We start from the raw sequence: 15,804 nt of genomic DNA, 5'->3' as shown, positions 1-15,804 counted from the left end.
CTCCAAAGCAGAAATGCAAGCAACCTCCATCCCCCAACACAACTCAAATGACACATAGCCCACAGACTCATTGTGCCACTCAACAATAGCCAATAAGGCAAAACAATGTACCGAACACACTAGTCATAGGTGACTCTTATAGTCAGGCACACTGATGTCCCACTCACCAGGCTAAACAAGGAGAAAGTTACTGTCAGCTGCCTGTTGGGTGCCAAGATCCGCTACATAACCCATGCACACAGGTCACTCCACAACAACTACAAATATGACTCTGTCATTGTCCATGTTGGAGTGAATGACCTGAGATGAACCTCCCTGAACTACACGAAAAGTGACATGGAAGCGCTCTCCGATCTTGTAGCCCAGGCAGGTATGACCCTAGCCCTGAGTAGCATTCTGCCATCACCCCAAATTATACTGCAGTACAAGGACAAAATGATTGACTTCAACAATTGGCTAAGCTTCTGGTGTCATTCTAAGGGGATCCAGTATCTGTCTGCTTGGGATGACATGGTCGACAGACCATGATGCTTTGCCACAGATGGCCTGCACCTGTCGCCCCTGGGATTCCGGATACTGGCCAAGGCTCTTGCTGCTCCTATAGTGCCTTTTTTAGGCAAGGTTTAAATAACAAATTCACCACCGTAACAGGAACAGGCAAGCAAAAACTGAGGGTAATGCTACTCAATGCTAGAAGTCTAAATCTCAAAATGCACTCACTCGAGGCTCTCCTTAAAATGGAGAACATCGATATCTGTGCAGTGACTGAGACCTAGTTCAAGGCTCCAGAGAGCACCCTTGCACTACCAGGCTATAACTCATACCACACTTTTCGGTCATGTAACCTGGACCAAAATACCAAAGGCGGAGGTGTGTCTATATTCATTAAGGATATCCACACCTCCAGGCGAGTTGCTCAGTATAATGCATCCAAGGTTATCCAAGTGCAACTAACTCTGGGCAAAACTACAATCCAAATTGTAGCTTGCTACAGATCCCCCACCACACCCCAGGATTCCCACTCCTCTTTTCTTGATGTACTGGAAAATATTAGGGTTCAACCAAAAACCCTAACAATGGGCGACTTTAACTACCCCACCATTAACTGGGAAAACTACTCGTGTGTCAACTCCTTCGCTCAACGCTTTCTGGAATTCATAAACTCCAATGCCCTGGATCAACTTATCCATACCCCCACCAGGGGCAACAATATCCTAGACATAGTCATTAACAACATGAGTGACTGGTGTTCCACACCTGAAATTAGGTCCTCGTTAGTCCGATCCGACCATAAGCGAATCACCCTTGATATCCACATCCCGCCCCCACCCCCCATTAAGGAAACCATGGTAAAAAATTTCTCCAAAGCCAACTTCATGCTTAAGACAGAAGTGCTGAACTTCATGACACGCATGCAGATGGACAATACAGTTACAACTGCTGAATCCTACAGAAATGCACTCTATAAGCACTTACACGAGTGCATGGATCCTGCTATCCCAAACAGAACCAATACACTATCCTCCAAAAAAAGGAAGCCAATCTGGTGGTCCCCTGCCATAAAAAAACTGTACAACAGAAGGAAGAAACTGTTGCAAAAGAGAGTAAAATCCCATGAGGAGAGGAGCTCCCTGGTCAGCCTCAGTAAGAAGCTGAGATCCCTTATAAGATCCACCAAAGCTAGCTACAAAAACAAAATCACCACTAATTCTAAGGACAACCACAAAGCATTGTTAGCTAAGTCAAGAATCTCGATGGCAGCACCCAGATCTGCTCTGAGTTACAGCACAAAGGCATGAAAATTACAGAACCAACTGATATTACCAACATCCTGGCAGATAGGTTCAGTGCTAACTTTACCCCCCCCCCCCCAAAAGGCTCATATCTATACAGGAAGAATGCAGAGTCACTGTAATCACAACTACGCAGGTAAAGGCTGCACTCGCTAAAGCCAAAAACACAGCATCCATGGGATCGGACAACATCCCAGGCTGCGTTTTACATGAACTTCAGAACGAACTGGGTCCCCACTTAAGCACCATGTTCATTAATAGCCTCGCATCAGGCTTTGTGCCCACTGAATGGCACACAGCAACAGTTATCCCACATCACAAAGGGGGAGCCAGCACTGATCCTGGGAACTATCGACCTATTAGCCTGATGAGCCTGGTCTGCAAGGCCATGGAACGTATCATAATGTAACTCATAAACAAAGACATCGGTAACCTCCAACTCTGGATCCCACCCAGTTCGGGTTTGTGAAAGGTAGATCATGCCTTCTGAACCTGGTCGACTTCTTTGACGCAGTCACCAAAGCTGTAGATGAGGGTAAGGTGGTTCACACAGCCTATCTTGACCTCGCCAATGCTTTCGACACCATCCCCCATTCTGGAATTACGGCTAAACTCACTGAACTAGGTATAAATCCCTACATCACAAGATGGGTTGCCAACTGGCTCACTGACACAACCCACACTGTAAAAGTTGCAGACTCCAACTCTGACCTCAAAGCAGTGACAAGTGGAGTACCACAGGGTTCCATCCTGGGACCTCTCCTGTTTGGTATCTACTTCTCTGAAATATAGGCTAACACAGAAGGTCTCTGGCTAATGAAGTTCACAGATGACTGCAAACTAGGAGCCATAGTCAAGTCCCAAATGATGTGGACATCCTACAGAAGGGCCTCGCTGAGACAGATGCCTGGTGTCAGAGCCATGGCCTCAAGCTCAATGCCAAAAAGTGCAGTGTCATCCCCTTTGGTAAAATCTCTGTACCCATGAACTACCACATAGGCCTACTTAGCACCGAATGTGTGATAAGAGACCTTGGGACCCAGGTGGACAGTAGTCTCTCCTTTGATAGTCACATCGCCACAGTAGTCAGGAAGTCCTTCTACGTGGCACACCTCATCATAAAAGGGTTCTCATCCAGGAAAAAAAGAGGTCATTGTTCCCCTCTTCTTGACACTCATTAGACCCATTATAGAGTACAACACCCCTTTTGGAATGCACCTCACAAGACATCTGCAGCAGCTGGAAAGGCCACAGAAGTACCTCACAAAGAGGATTACTGGCCTCAATCAAATGCTCTACACTGACCGCCTCAAAAAACTCCAGCTTTACTCCGTAGCATATCGCCTACTCCGAGGTGATCTCTGCCTAACATATAAAGCTATGTCAAACCCAGAGCTGTTGGACATGCTGCACCTAAAGAAATCCCAATCCCTCCAAGCTACATGCTCTAGGGACCTAAACCTTGTCACCACAATAAACAGGACATGCTGGAGGGATAGATTCCTGTCCCAGAGACTTCCCATACTCAGGAACAGACTACCCATCTATGTTAAGCAAAGTTCTTCATTAGCACTCTTCAAGAAAAATCTTGATGAGTGGATGGGAAATAGGAAATACACCCCGGGGATCACTTCTGTGTCTCTGCTCAACAGTAGCACAGGAAAATAACTTTCTTGGGTGGCATAAGCCAGGGAACCTTGTTGGCTAGGCTTACGTAGGCCCTTGGGCCAATAACCTAGTACCTACCTATGAACCTATGAGCAGTAATCACGTATTTTGAACACTATGTACAAGAAATCAGAATGTATGTAATAGCAAGAGATATAGCAAAGCAGCATGTGTTCATGACCACTCTCACAGCCAGTGCCTGCAACGTGCCATACCACTTCCCTTTGAATCAGTGCAGGCAGTACTGCCAGCACCTAATGCACCACCATTTGGCTAACTGCTAGATTATGGCTTGCTTCCATATAGATAGGCATACCATATATTGTTGTATTGTGTCAGTGACATGTGGAGTCAAGTGGGATGCATGGACTGTCCATCCCAGTAGGCAAAAAGGTTTGTGTCCATCCCAGCTACAGGTACCTGTCAGTAACTTGCAGAAGTCACACTAAAATACACTAGAAAATTCACAGGTATCAACCTGATGTATCCTACACAGATTCTTTGACACTATTTCTGTAGCATGTGGAGGACTGTATATGGCTTCCAAGGACTATAGAGGAAACAACCACCACTATGCAGGCATTCTCCAACACTGCCAATTTCACTAATGCTCTAGGAGCCATTGATTGCACAGACAATAGTACTAAGGGCCCACAAGGTCAATAGGTCATCAGATACAGCAGCAGAAGGTCTTTGATTCCCTCAACTGACATGTGGTTTGCAATGCACAGGGTATTATCCGTAATGTTGACATGCACCACTCAGACAGTTCACATTATTTTCATATTTGGCACATATCCAATCTGCTCCAACATTTTGTGTTAGGTGACTTTTAATGGGTCATTTACTTGGTAGGTATATATGTAGGTGAGTACAGAGAACAGTATGTGCAGTCACTGTGCAATCAAGTACCAGGTCACTTTTAATAGTGCAACCATTGTGTTGCAGAGTATGTTGGACAGGTGTTGGAACTATGCATGAAGACTCCATTCAAAACCACCAGACCATGGGGCAGAGATGCTTACAATAATGCACACACAGATACATAGAATGCTGTAGAAATGGTGTCTAATCAACTTAAGGGATGCTTCTGTTGTCTAGACACATCTGAAGTGGTACTTCTGTGTTTATCCAAAACCTGCAGCCAGATATTTGTAGGGTATACACCATGTCATATAACACGGTTGTGTGGAAATATCTTCAGTAACAAGGAACCATCCCAGCAAGGCCTACCATATCTTGGAGGAGCAGAAAAGGAACATATAAATTATTTAGGGGAGGAACAGACAGCAGTAGGAGCAGACATGAGTCAGAAGTGAGTGCAAAACATTACAGCACTCGTGAAGAGGTGGTGTTAGTCACAACTGCGGGCATGATACAGGCATCACAGAATAAAATGATAACTGGATTGTCAAACCCAATCTCTGCATTACAGAGCAAGGAATCATAAAAAATATGAATTCTAATGGTAGTTGCAATGTGTGTCATTGTTATTATCAATGGTTAAGACTGAATACTGAATGCCATGTTTTAATAGCTCCCATCTGTGAAGTATTGGTCATCATTAGTAAGTGGTATCCTGAAGGAGCCACTAACCTTAAGAAATTTAAATACTTGGATCAATATTTGGCAGGTGCCAAAACAGCCCTGGCTTCATTTGGACCTATTCCAAAATGACATTTTTTTTTTGCACAAAACCTTTGTATATTTAAAGTTACATGCTGAAACCTAGCCATTAAAAACAAACTTACCAAAAGTCTCATATTTTTCTCCATTGAGTTCAATCACAACATTTCCATACATTTAAGTCTTTCATGGTCCATCGCACAACTCTTTACCTTTAAACAACAAGTAGATCCATGTCATAACAAAAAAAAAAACTGAAGAAGTCTGCTTCCTTAGGCTAATTTTTGTGAAAAAGATCCACAGTGGTCTATTCCATTCCCCTGAATATTCCTATATTCTACTCTGATGTCTTCCATCTAATTTTTTTAGATCGTAGCCCAACATATCTACTGTATCAAAGTCATACATGTCTGCTTTTTTTACTGATAGATTTATGTGATGTGGCAGCTTCACTAAAGCATCATGATACAGTTATATAAATAAAGTTGAAAGAATAGCTGAATGAATCGACAAACTGAGTAAATAAAAAAATATGCAAATAAATAAGAAATACCCCAAGATAGCCATGGTAACAAAAAAAAATCACTTTTATATTTAGTGTTGTTTACTGTTGTTTACTTCACTGAATGTAATAACGGTATTCATATAACATGCATATTCCAGATATCTGATTTAGTTTGAATATTATATTCATAGGTATATACTAGACTAACAACTACCAGGGCCTTTATAAGCCTAGCCATTCAATCCAACTCAATTGTGTCCCTATGTATCATAAGAGATTATTAGGGATTTATGCCAGTTAGGAAGTTTCTAAAGGTTGTGTGTGTGGTGGGGTTATGCTAATTTAGGCATAATTACTGTCTGCCTTTGTCTATCAGAGACATTGGGACCAGACCTGGGGTGAATTTCTGATTCCCCATCCATTGATCAAGGTTGCAGTTAAATAGGATTAATTGTGAACTCTGCTTCACATGGATAGGTAGACTGTTCCACAGCATGGGGATCCTATGAAAGAAAGATCTGTCTCACCAAAATGTCCTATTTATGTAATCGTCAAGAAATACACTTCCTGTCCTATTTATGTAATCGTCAAGAAATACACTTCCTGATCAAGGAGCCAGAGGAGTAAAAATCAAAAACCTCAAAATCATAACAACTCCTCTAATGAGAACCAACAGCTGGTATATATAAAAGCAAAGTATTATTAAAACAGAGTAAGCACATTTGTCCCGGCTCACTAATGATGAGGAAGTTTTGCAATCCTCCACTGAATCGTTTCCAAACAACTGTGTGAGTAGAGGTTACAATAAAATATACTATTTAGCTAGACTTGCAACAGTTGTCAATGAAAGGAGTGGCAGAGCAAGACCGTACTTTTTGAGTCGAGTAGATTTCACCAGCGGGACACACTTGTCTGATTACAATGGTGGTTGTAATCTTATATGGGAAACTATAAGGCTATAAGAGAAATCATCAATAAAAATTAGCATGTGTTATTGGCAGATGAAGGTATCCATAGGATAGTAGGGACGCATCCCAAGATTACGTACAAGAATAGTAAGTCCATTAGAAGGATGGTTTGTCACAAAAACACCCCATTTAGATCTGTGGCTAATATATCTAAAAAGGGTACTTATAGTTGTGATAGATGCAGGTTTTGTAACTACATGGCCAATAAGAATACGTTTACACATCCCTCCACTGGTAGGGTCTATACTTTTGATTTATTTTGTTAATTGCGCCTCCTCCAATTTAGTATATCTAGTGTACTGTGTCAGCTGTCCTAGATTTTATGTTGGTAAAACTAACAGGACACTGAGGGAAAGAGTAAGAGAACATGCTTACAAAATAGCCAAGAGAGACAATTCTATAGCCACAGCGAAACATGTAGTACAAGCAAGGTCGGCACACACATTTAAGTTTTTAGTTTTGAGTGTAGTACCTAGTGACACAAGGGAGACTGACAGTAAAAATTGGAACAGTGGTGGATTATTAATTTACAAGCAGATAGGAGCTTTGGGTTAAATGACACTGTCTCTTTAATACCGTTTTTGAAATGTAAGTGGATCTCACGTTAGAGTTCTTATACATACACTTTTTAGCTAGGGTAGTTTGAGTGATGTTAGTTGATTGTGTCTCCTAACAGCTAGAGTTATTTAATATTGCATTGTGGTCTCATATTTTTGTCTTTGTGAGTTCTGATTTAAATTTATTTAGGAATTGATTTTTTCATACTATTTCCTTTTAGTAGGAGATGGTTTTACATTTCTATGTTAAGTAGGTGCAGTGTTTTAGTTACCTGTACCTTAGATGTAGTTTATTGGGATTGGGTCATGTGGCTTTTTTTGAGACAGCGTCATAGGATGTGTTTCTTTTGTTGCGGTTACCACCTTATTAGGGATATGCTTCAATTTACTGTTATGAATGTTACACATTTATTGCGTAAGTATATTGGTGCACCTAGTTTGAAGTTGTTATAACATAATTGAGATCTTGTGTTTTGTTTATCGAACAGCTTGATTTGCATAGATTGTTCATTTTATATTGATTTGTCAGAATTTTATTAACACCAGTTGAGTGCGTTCAGTAGATTGAGTGGGTTCCTATAGCAGAGAAATCTGATACTGTGTTGCGCTATGACATTTTTGCTCTTGAGAGTTTTTGATTTATGTCTTATTTGGGATTTGATTTTTTATAGTGTTTTTCTTGACAAGGAGATACTTTTTATACTTTTATGTAGTTGCTGTAGTAAAGTGGTTTAATGGGATTTGGATCATGTGATCACCTGGGGACAGCATCGTAGGATGGAGTGTTAGGGTTGTTTTACTAATATAATAGTGACATATTTCAATCCATCTGCTATGGAAGATGCATATTGATTGCAGTTGTGAGCACATTGATGCATTTAGATTCAAGCTGCTTAAAACGCAACGGAAATTATATTTCTGTTACTGAATGAGTTATATATGTATAGATTATATATCTATTTACCAACTCAAAAGCTTTCAGTTAGCATTACTTAGTGTGTATACAGCAGATAGTTCTGTAACTTTCATTCTATGTTCTATTTAATCTCTTTTATATACATATGTTGAATGTATAGAGAGAGAAGTTTTGCATTGTTTATATTATAAACTTTGACATGCAGTATGGTCATGTGATCATGGAAAAATGGATTCTATTTGTTTATATATTGCCTTTTATCATGCATAAGTATATGTTTAGTCACAATGCACTTGTGATACAGTTTTCAATTATGCAAACATTTTGAAATCATTGTTCATTTAACCGTTTAGCTAATGCAGTTTCAGTAATGCAATACTGGAGATGGTTTTGATCATGCTGAAGGATAAGAAGTGGGTTGTGGTTTCTCTATTGTAGGACTTAATTGACAGGGCTTAATTAAAACGATTGCAACTCTGATTGATTAATTAATGATGGTGTTTTTTGATTGGTTCATTGTTTGTATTTATGAAGTGTGTGTTTGTGATGGTTTGTAGTCTGATGAAGCATTTCTAGTGAACGTGAAAGCGCTTACTCTGTTTTAATAAAACTTTGCCTTTATATATACCAGCCATTGGGTCTTATTAGAGGAGTTGTTATGATTTTGAAGATGTCCTATTTATGTTGCAAGCAAAATTTAAATCCTTGGTCTAGTGGCTCTGTTGCTGTTTGTTTTGAGAATGCGTAAAAGGTCTGTCCCAAGGATGCCTTGTATTCCAAGCATAGATAGCCTTTCAGTAACCTAAAGGAGACCAGGTATCGAGATAGTGCTTTAAGGCCATCCATATAGGGCTATGTGTTTTTACTCTAGATTCTCCTGGAAAGGAAGCTTTGTGGACATTCCAACTGATGCATATGTCTAGTCAAGTACATGCTAAAGGGGGCATTATATTCAATGACTGGTCTCATAAAGGCCAAATGAAATGGCATTATGACTTCTTTGGACCTGAATGCCATGCCCTTACGTATAGGTTGGGCAATACAGAATGATTTTCATACTACCTTGGCCACATGTTGGTCAAATTCCAGATTATTGAATACATATGTTCCTAGATCCCTGACTACAGTGTCAACTCTTTTGGGTGTGTTATAGATGGAGTAATTAGCCTTGGTGGCCATTTTCCTAAAAAGCACTATAATACAGTTCTTGGCACTGAATTTTAATCCATGATTTTGGCACCAATCATTTGATTGTATTAGACCCTCTTGTAAGATGTTTGTGTTGTGGGGGTAACCTATGATAGCTTCCAATCTGCAGTCATCTGTGAACTTGGTCAGCCAAAATTCACTGTCATTAGCCTTTCCCTCCAAGAAGTCAATGCCAAATAGGAGCAGACCCAGCACTGAGCCCTGTGTGACCTATCTCAGTAGAGGTGATCTCCAATCTGGACTTCCTGGATCCTGTGTGTAAGCCAGCTGGCAATACAGTGAGTTATATAGAGGTTTATGCCCAGTTCAGTGAGTTCATCAGTTATACTCGAGTGAATTACTGAACTGAATGCCTTGGCCAGGTCCAGGTAGGTGGTATGCACCATTTCCCCTTATTCATTGCCTTGGTGACCTCCCAAGGAAGTCCACCAGGTTTAGTATTCATGAACTTCCCTTGACAAAGCCAAACTAGGTTGGATCCAGTATTTGGTTGTTGCCTATGTCTTTGTTGATCATTTCCATGATACTTTGTTCCATGGCTTTGCATATTAGGCTAGTCAGTCTAATGGGTCTGTAGTTTCTGGGGTCGGTTGATGGTCTGCCCTTGGAAGTTGGATAACCATCGTAGTCCTTCATTCCCATGTCACAAAGCCTGTTTTTTGGCTATAGTTGAAAAGTGACTCAAGCTGTCCTGATTGGCTATGCTTTAAACTATTTAGGAGGCATCCTAAGATATTGTCAGGGCTCATTCATGCTATGTTTTTGGTTTGAATGCTTGCTGCTAGGACGTATTCCTTGCTAATAGCTGGGGGGTACACTAGTAAATATTTCATGGGGACAGAGGTAGGGGGTAGGGTAGAGTGATGATTGAGCTGAATTTGTCAACCAACAGACTTGCTATGTCACTCTGCTCAATGAAGGTGGCACCATTGACCACCAGTTTGCTACACTGCTGTGTGTTGCCCTTAAGATTAGGGACACAGCTGTAGTAGGCCTTGTGATTGTCTTTTAGCCTCTGAGGCTATCTTCACCTCATAAATGGCCTTGTTGGACTTAATTAGTCCCCTTACTTTCCTGAGTAATTTAGTAAGAGAGCTCTTATCATTATGGGAGTTGCTCTTCCTGATTTTAGCCATGACATTTTTCTTTTGTTATATATCACATTAAGATTAAGATTCTACTAGTGGGGTTTGTTTTTGAGTTTGTTTTGGGATTACTTCTAGTAGGTACAGTAGACTAAATTCAGCCATTTACATGGTTATACAAGGTCTCTGTGAACAATTCTGTATAGATTACTGTCAAACTCGGGGTTAGGAGAGGCACTGAACTTTGACAAACTATAGAATGTAGTTTGCTTTGAAATAGTTCCTAACTGTTACAGGGTGTGCTGGGATTACTGAGCTGAATTTTATTTCAACGGAGACAGTTTGGTGGTGTGCAGCACTCTCCCATATTGGTGAGTACCAAGTCTAGTATAGAACAAGACTTCTCCACCTTTAGTCCCTGCCTGTGCACTGACTGTTTAAATGTGTGGAAAGCACTGTAGCCTTGCATTACCAGAGTACTTCCTGTGGATTGAAACCACGTCTTGGTAACAGCACAGATATCTATATTCTCCAGACTGAGGAGAGCATGTAGAATATGAAGTTTCTTGTTTAGGGTCCTAGCACGAAGCAGTAACATATTTAGGTTTCTTTGGGTTTTATGTGCTATATGGGTTGGTTTCTCAATTTAGAAATGTCCGAAAAAGGCTCTAAGGGGATGGGATAACATTTTAGACAATATTTGTAAACCTGCTGGGGTCAGGTGCAGACCATCCTTTGTAAAGCAATATAGTTTGTTATCCATGTCCTCCCAAGCTGACAAATATTGAATCTCCCTGGAAAGACACCAAAAACTAAGCCATTTATTGAAGTCAATCATCTTTTGTTCGTACTTCGGCATCATTCTTAGTGAAGGTAAAATGCTGCTCATTCTGCCTGAGACACATGTTCAGAGAGATCAATATTGTCTCTCTTCATATAGCCCAGGGAGGTATATCTTACATAATTAAAGCCCGCATGGACTATGGCTGAATCATACTGATACCTGTGGTATAGTGACTTAAGTGCATGCATAACTTAGAAGATGCTGGCTCCAGATGAGAAAGTACATCTCAGTCTTAAGTTATACATTGCTGTATATTACATACAAGACTACCCAGACGACATATCATAAAATGTACACTCACCAAAGCCTTTTAACTACAATGAGTACTTAGGGTTTATGTATACAACTGCTCATATCTTACTTGATTTACTGAAATGTGTTGTACATGTAAAAAATGTTAGTAATTGTTTACTATAAAAGGGAACATTTACAGTAGAAAAAAGTGATTATACAAATAAAAATGAAAGTGTGTGTGTGTGTGTGTGTGTCCACATGTGCTAGAGGGAGGAATCAGCAGTTTCCACAAAAAAAAAAAAAAAAAGAGGAAGGAGAAAGGGAAACAACCAGAAATCCTGAAATAAGGGAGGCATACAGACACAGGCGTCACACAGAACACTTGCTAGTCATGAAAGAATCACAAGCAGCAAATAAGAGAAATGGGAAAAATATGTTAGAATGGTACAGTATCTGAACACTGATTGAAACACACTATACAGCTACTTATGTTGTTCTTGGACTGTCAAGAAAACTTGCTGTTAGATAGCATTTGCAAATGGGAAACACACTGTAGTTTAGAAGAAACACTGCGTCTAAAATAAGCAAGCATACAAAGTCATTGTTTGTTCAACTATCCAGAATACAGAGCAAGGCAAGCAAGGCTCTGGTAGCGTCACAGACACTGCCATTTCCTGAACAAGCTGCTCAACAAGTAGCTTCTAGAACATTTGTTCTCCGAGTTAAAAAAACAAGTAAATAAATAAATTAAGAAGACTTTTTCACTTACTGAACTTGAGTCTGAAGATATGAGAAGCAACCAGCAGCTGTACTGATTAAAAGGAGTGTTTCCTAAAGGTAATTTGCTGAGCAGTTCCTTTTGTATATAGTCCCATGAAGAAAAAATCCAGTTTCTAACTCACATTTACTGTTTAATATCTTCAGTAACAGAGATGTGTGCGAACAGATGAACAAAACTTAAAAAGAAAGAACAATGCTTCGAAACAGCCACGTCAGCAGTGTATGTTTTGGACCCATTCTGTTAGTGGTAACCACACCCTTCAGGAGAATTTGTACGAATCAGTACTTAAACCTCTCAGAATTCTCCATGACACCTACCTAGCTGTGTATCCCAAAGTCAGATATTTCACTTCCTGTATTTCACAAAGTTACATCATGGCAGGCTCAGAGATGTTAATTCTTTTCATATGCTAACATCATTTTAGGCTGGTATTCCAAAGATTATAAAACAGCAAACTAGATCTGTGTATTAGACCTTGAGTGTAACCTTTATTCCCTTGAGTGCTGCTACACATATGCTTTCCAACAAAGATGTGTTCAAAGGTTAGTGACTTAATAATGTCAAAGCAAATAGCAGAGATAGATGCCTTCGGTGCAGGGTAAACAGTAAAACAACACTGCATTCACTTCCTGAAATTGCAGGATTGGCTGAAAGAACTGTCATACTTTGCTGTGAGGCTGGTACAATTACCGTATTAATTCTTTAGGTGATTACCAGTATGTGCTATGCACAACTTATCTCATGTACTTTGTAATCAAAACAGAGATAACAACTGACATTTATGATTTCTTTGTAATAAAGAGTTTCATGATTAAGGAAGTCTGCACAGATACACCAGATGTGACTTGGGCTGTCCAAATTGTAAAAGGCTCCAGATTTTGTTTGAAATTAAACTTACTTTTGAATGGGTCATGTGATGGCAATGTAGGGTTATGCACTTTTCCCTAGAAGGTCCTGGTAATTCATCATTAAATGAAAATGTTATGTAACATTTGAGTGTTTGTTTCACCAAGTAAATTGCCTTTGCTTGGCATATAAATATCTACTATTTAATGCCTTCAGTAACTGAAATGCATATTTACCTCAGAAATGCTAAGTACAAATAATTCCTAACAGTGCATCTGCAAAACTTCTACCAGTATATCTCAGGACTCATGTTTTTTTTATCCACCACAAGCAATTTGATTCAGTATAGCAGAGGCTGAAATACATGCTCTGCAAAGAGTACATCTTTATTTTGTTAAGTTATAAGACATAACTTAGAAATATTCAGAACATAGAGATAATATCAGCCAGCCATGCTTTAAAGCTTGCACTTGTCCATTCTTGGCAAAATGAAATATTTGGTTTTGCAGGAAAATTGCATATTTCTGGTGAGTTAGAAAAACTATGTAATGAAGTTATATACCAATCCCACTTGGGGGACTAAACAAAGAAGGGCGTCTGTGCTGCTGAAATTTGCTGCCATTATTCTGCAAGAAAGGAGTCTGGCGGGCTACTTTTCACCTCTGGTGCACCAATGTGGAGAAGCCAGAAAAATAGTCTCAGAAAAAAATTACTCTGCAAACAAGTGACAGAAAACTAGGAAAGTGGGCCAGATTTCAAAATAGTTTACAATCAAAGCAAGGATCTACACCAAGCAAATTCCCTTAAGTGTCATGGCCACTGTTTAAAGGCAGAGGCAGCATGATGGCTCAGTGGTTAACATCTTTCCTTCCTAGCTCCAAGGTCTGGAATTCAGCACTGTCTAGTGGATTCTGCATGTCCTTCCTTTGCTTGTGTGAATTTCCTTCAGGTACTCTGGTTTCCTCCCACCTCTCTAAAGTGACCATTGCATTTAGTCTTGACCTAGTGGCTTAGATCATGCCTCAAAAGGATCCATGCCGATCAGTTCACTTACGGGTTTACAAATGAATAAACTGGATTAAAAGGCTTGCATGCTTTGTTATGCAGTCTGTGAAATGAAGACATGCAGAAGTCTATCTTGCCTCACCTGTTCACCTACTCCCACTTAGAAAGGAATCAGGGTAAGACTTGTCATGTATCCCACAGCAAGCTTGAGCTGCAGGTGGATCAAGCAATTATAGCAGCATGCTTTGCTGGAAGTTTCCACAATATTGCACTGTTTTGCCCTGCAATATTAAAAGGAAGGGAAAGGAATACTAAACCATATCCAGTCAGCCTTACAGTTAAATATCCAGCAGGAATGTGAGGTGGTGTGTATCTATATGTATTGGAAAATGCTGCCTGTCTGATAGTAAGATGACAATATGCTTCCTGATGTCAAAGGAAACTGGAAAATGCATTTGCTGTACAATGACAGTATATGCCTATAGTTAAAAAGAATAATTGTTGAGTCTTTTCTTAGTCTGTAGCCTATATTTAGTTAGCACAGTACAGTGTCTACGCTATGTTTCTCTAACATAACTCACCATAACTCCCAGCTCCCCTGCTTTGTGCATAGTTACTGCGCAAGTCATTTATTCTTTTGAACATCACTCCACCCCCCCCCCCGTGTGCACGCATGCACACACACACACGCACATATACACACATTTTATTTTATTATTTTATTTTACACTTGTTTACCATGAAAGTTTGACAGGACACAGGTCCTTTTTCACTGGAGGCCAGGAAGAAAAGCTCCAAGAGTAACAAATACATACAATTGAGAAACAAATACAGCCAAGTGAGAAGCAAATACATACAAGATAGTGGTTTCAGACACAATAAGTACAGCAACAGTAATTTACATAAAAAACGGTTGTTTACATTTAGTGACTATATCCAGATGATTATGTACAGTTAAACTGAAACTACCATTAGTGGTAGATCATGCTAGTAGAATAAGAGTAATGATATCAGAATGAAAAGGAGGAATAGGCTATTCAGTGGAGTTGCAGGTGCAGAGCCAGGTGTTAGTAAGGTGCATTTTTAGAAGTTTTTTAAATTGAAGTGTTGAGGAGTTAGCTACTAGTGAGTTAGGTAGATTATTCCAGTGTTTGGAGATGTAGTTGGAAAAACCTGCTGAATTGTTAGCTTTAGTGGTATGTAGAAGTAGTTTGTTGCTGCAGTGAATCAATATTCCCTTGTAAGCCACATTTATTTAAAGTGGATCTGACAAGCCATTAAAATAAGAGATCTAGTTTTCCAATTAATTTCCTGCCTTCCTGGACCACAGAAATTCTAAGTGGGCATTCAGCTATCAGAATCATCATACCTATATCAAAGTCAGGGTACTTTTACACAGAAATAATAAAGAAATCATTTTGGTGGCATTGCCATATCTATTCTGCAAACTATAATCCTATCTTTGACTATAGCATAACTAGGCTTCTTTAACTTGTTATGCTTTCTAATTAACAGTATAAAATATGTGGAAAACCTGTTAACTGTTGAAATGAATTAAACTGAAATAATGTGTGCTTCAACTACTTTAAGTAAAATATGGTAGCTTAATAAAACAATGGCCATATCATTCACACCATCTGTATCAATTTAGTTCATCAGACATTCATCAACTGATGAAATAAATGATCTTACCTCTTTGAATGGACTTCTGTACCACTCAAAAGCAGCACTCCCCATCCAAGCTAGACACTGGTCTATAGTCTGCCC

The 15,804-nt window shown here is 39.7% G+C and overlaps 1 protein-coding gene across 1 annotated transcript in view; it reads right to left on the bottom strand.

Annotated features, from left to right (window-relative positions):
• LOC122798352 overlaps window positions 1-12,763 on the bottom strand; it is a 138,695-nt gene extending 125,932 nt beyond the window's left edge. Inside the window, exon 1 of the mRNA XM_044067204.1 lies at window positions 12,175-12,763. The gene's annotated coding sequence lies outside the window, so the exon portion shown is untranslated. The remainder of the gene's footprint in view (window positions 1-12,174) is intronic.
• Between the last annotated feature and the right edge of the window lie 3,041 nt (window positions 12,764-15,804).

This window comes from Protopterus annectens, chromosome 3.part1 (assembly GCF_019279795.1).
Source record: "Protopterus annectens isolate FY-2018-M chromosome 3.part1, PAN1.0, whole genome shotgun sequence".
In the NCBI taxonomy this organism is placed as follows: Eukaryota; Metazoa; Chordata; order Ceratodontiformes; family Protopteridae; genus Protopterus; species Protopterus annectens.
The sequence above is the reverse complement of the archived record's forward strand: the minus strand, read 5'-3'. Positions and strand labels throughout refer to the sequence as shown.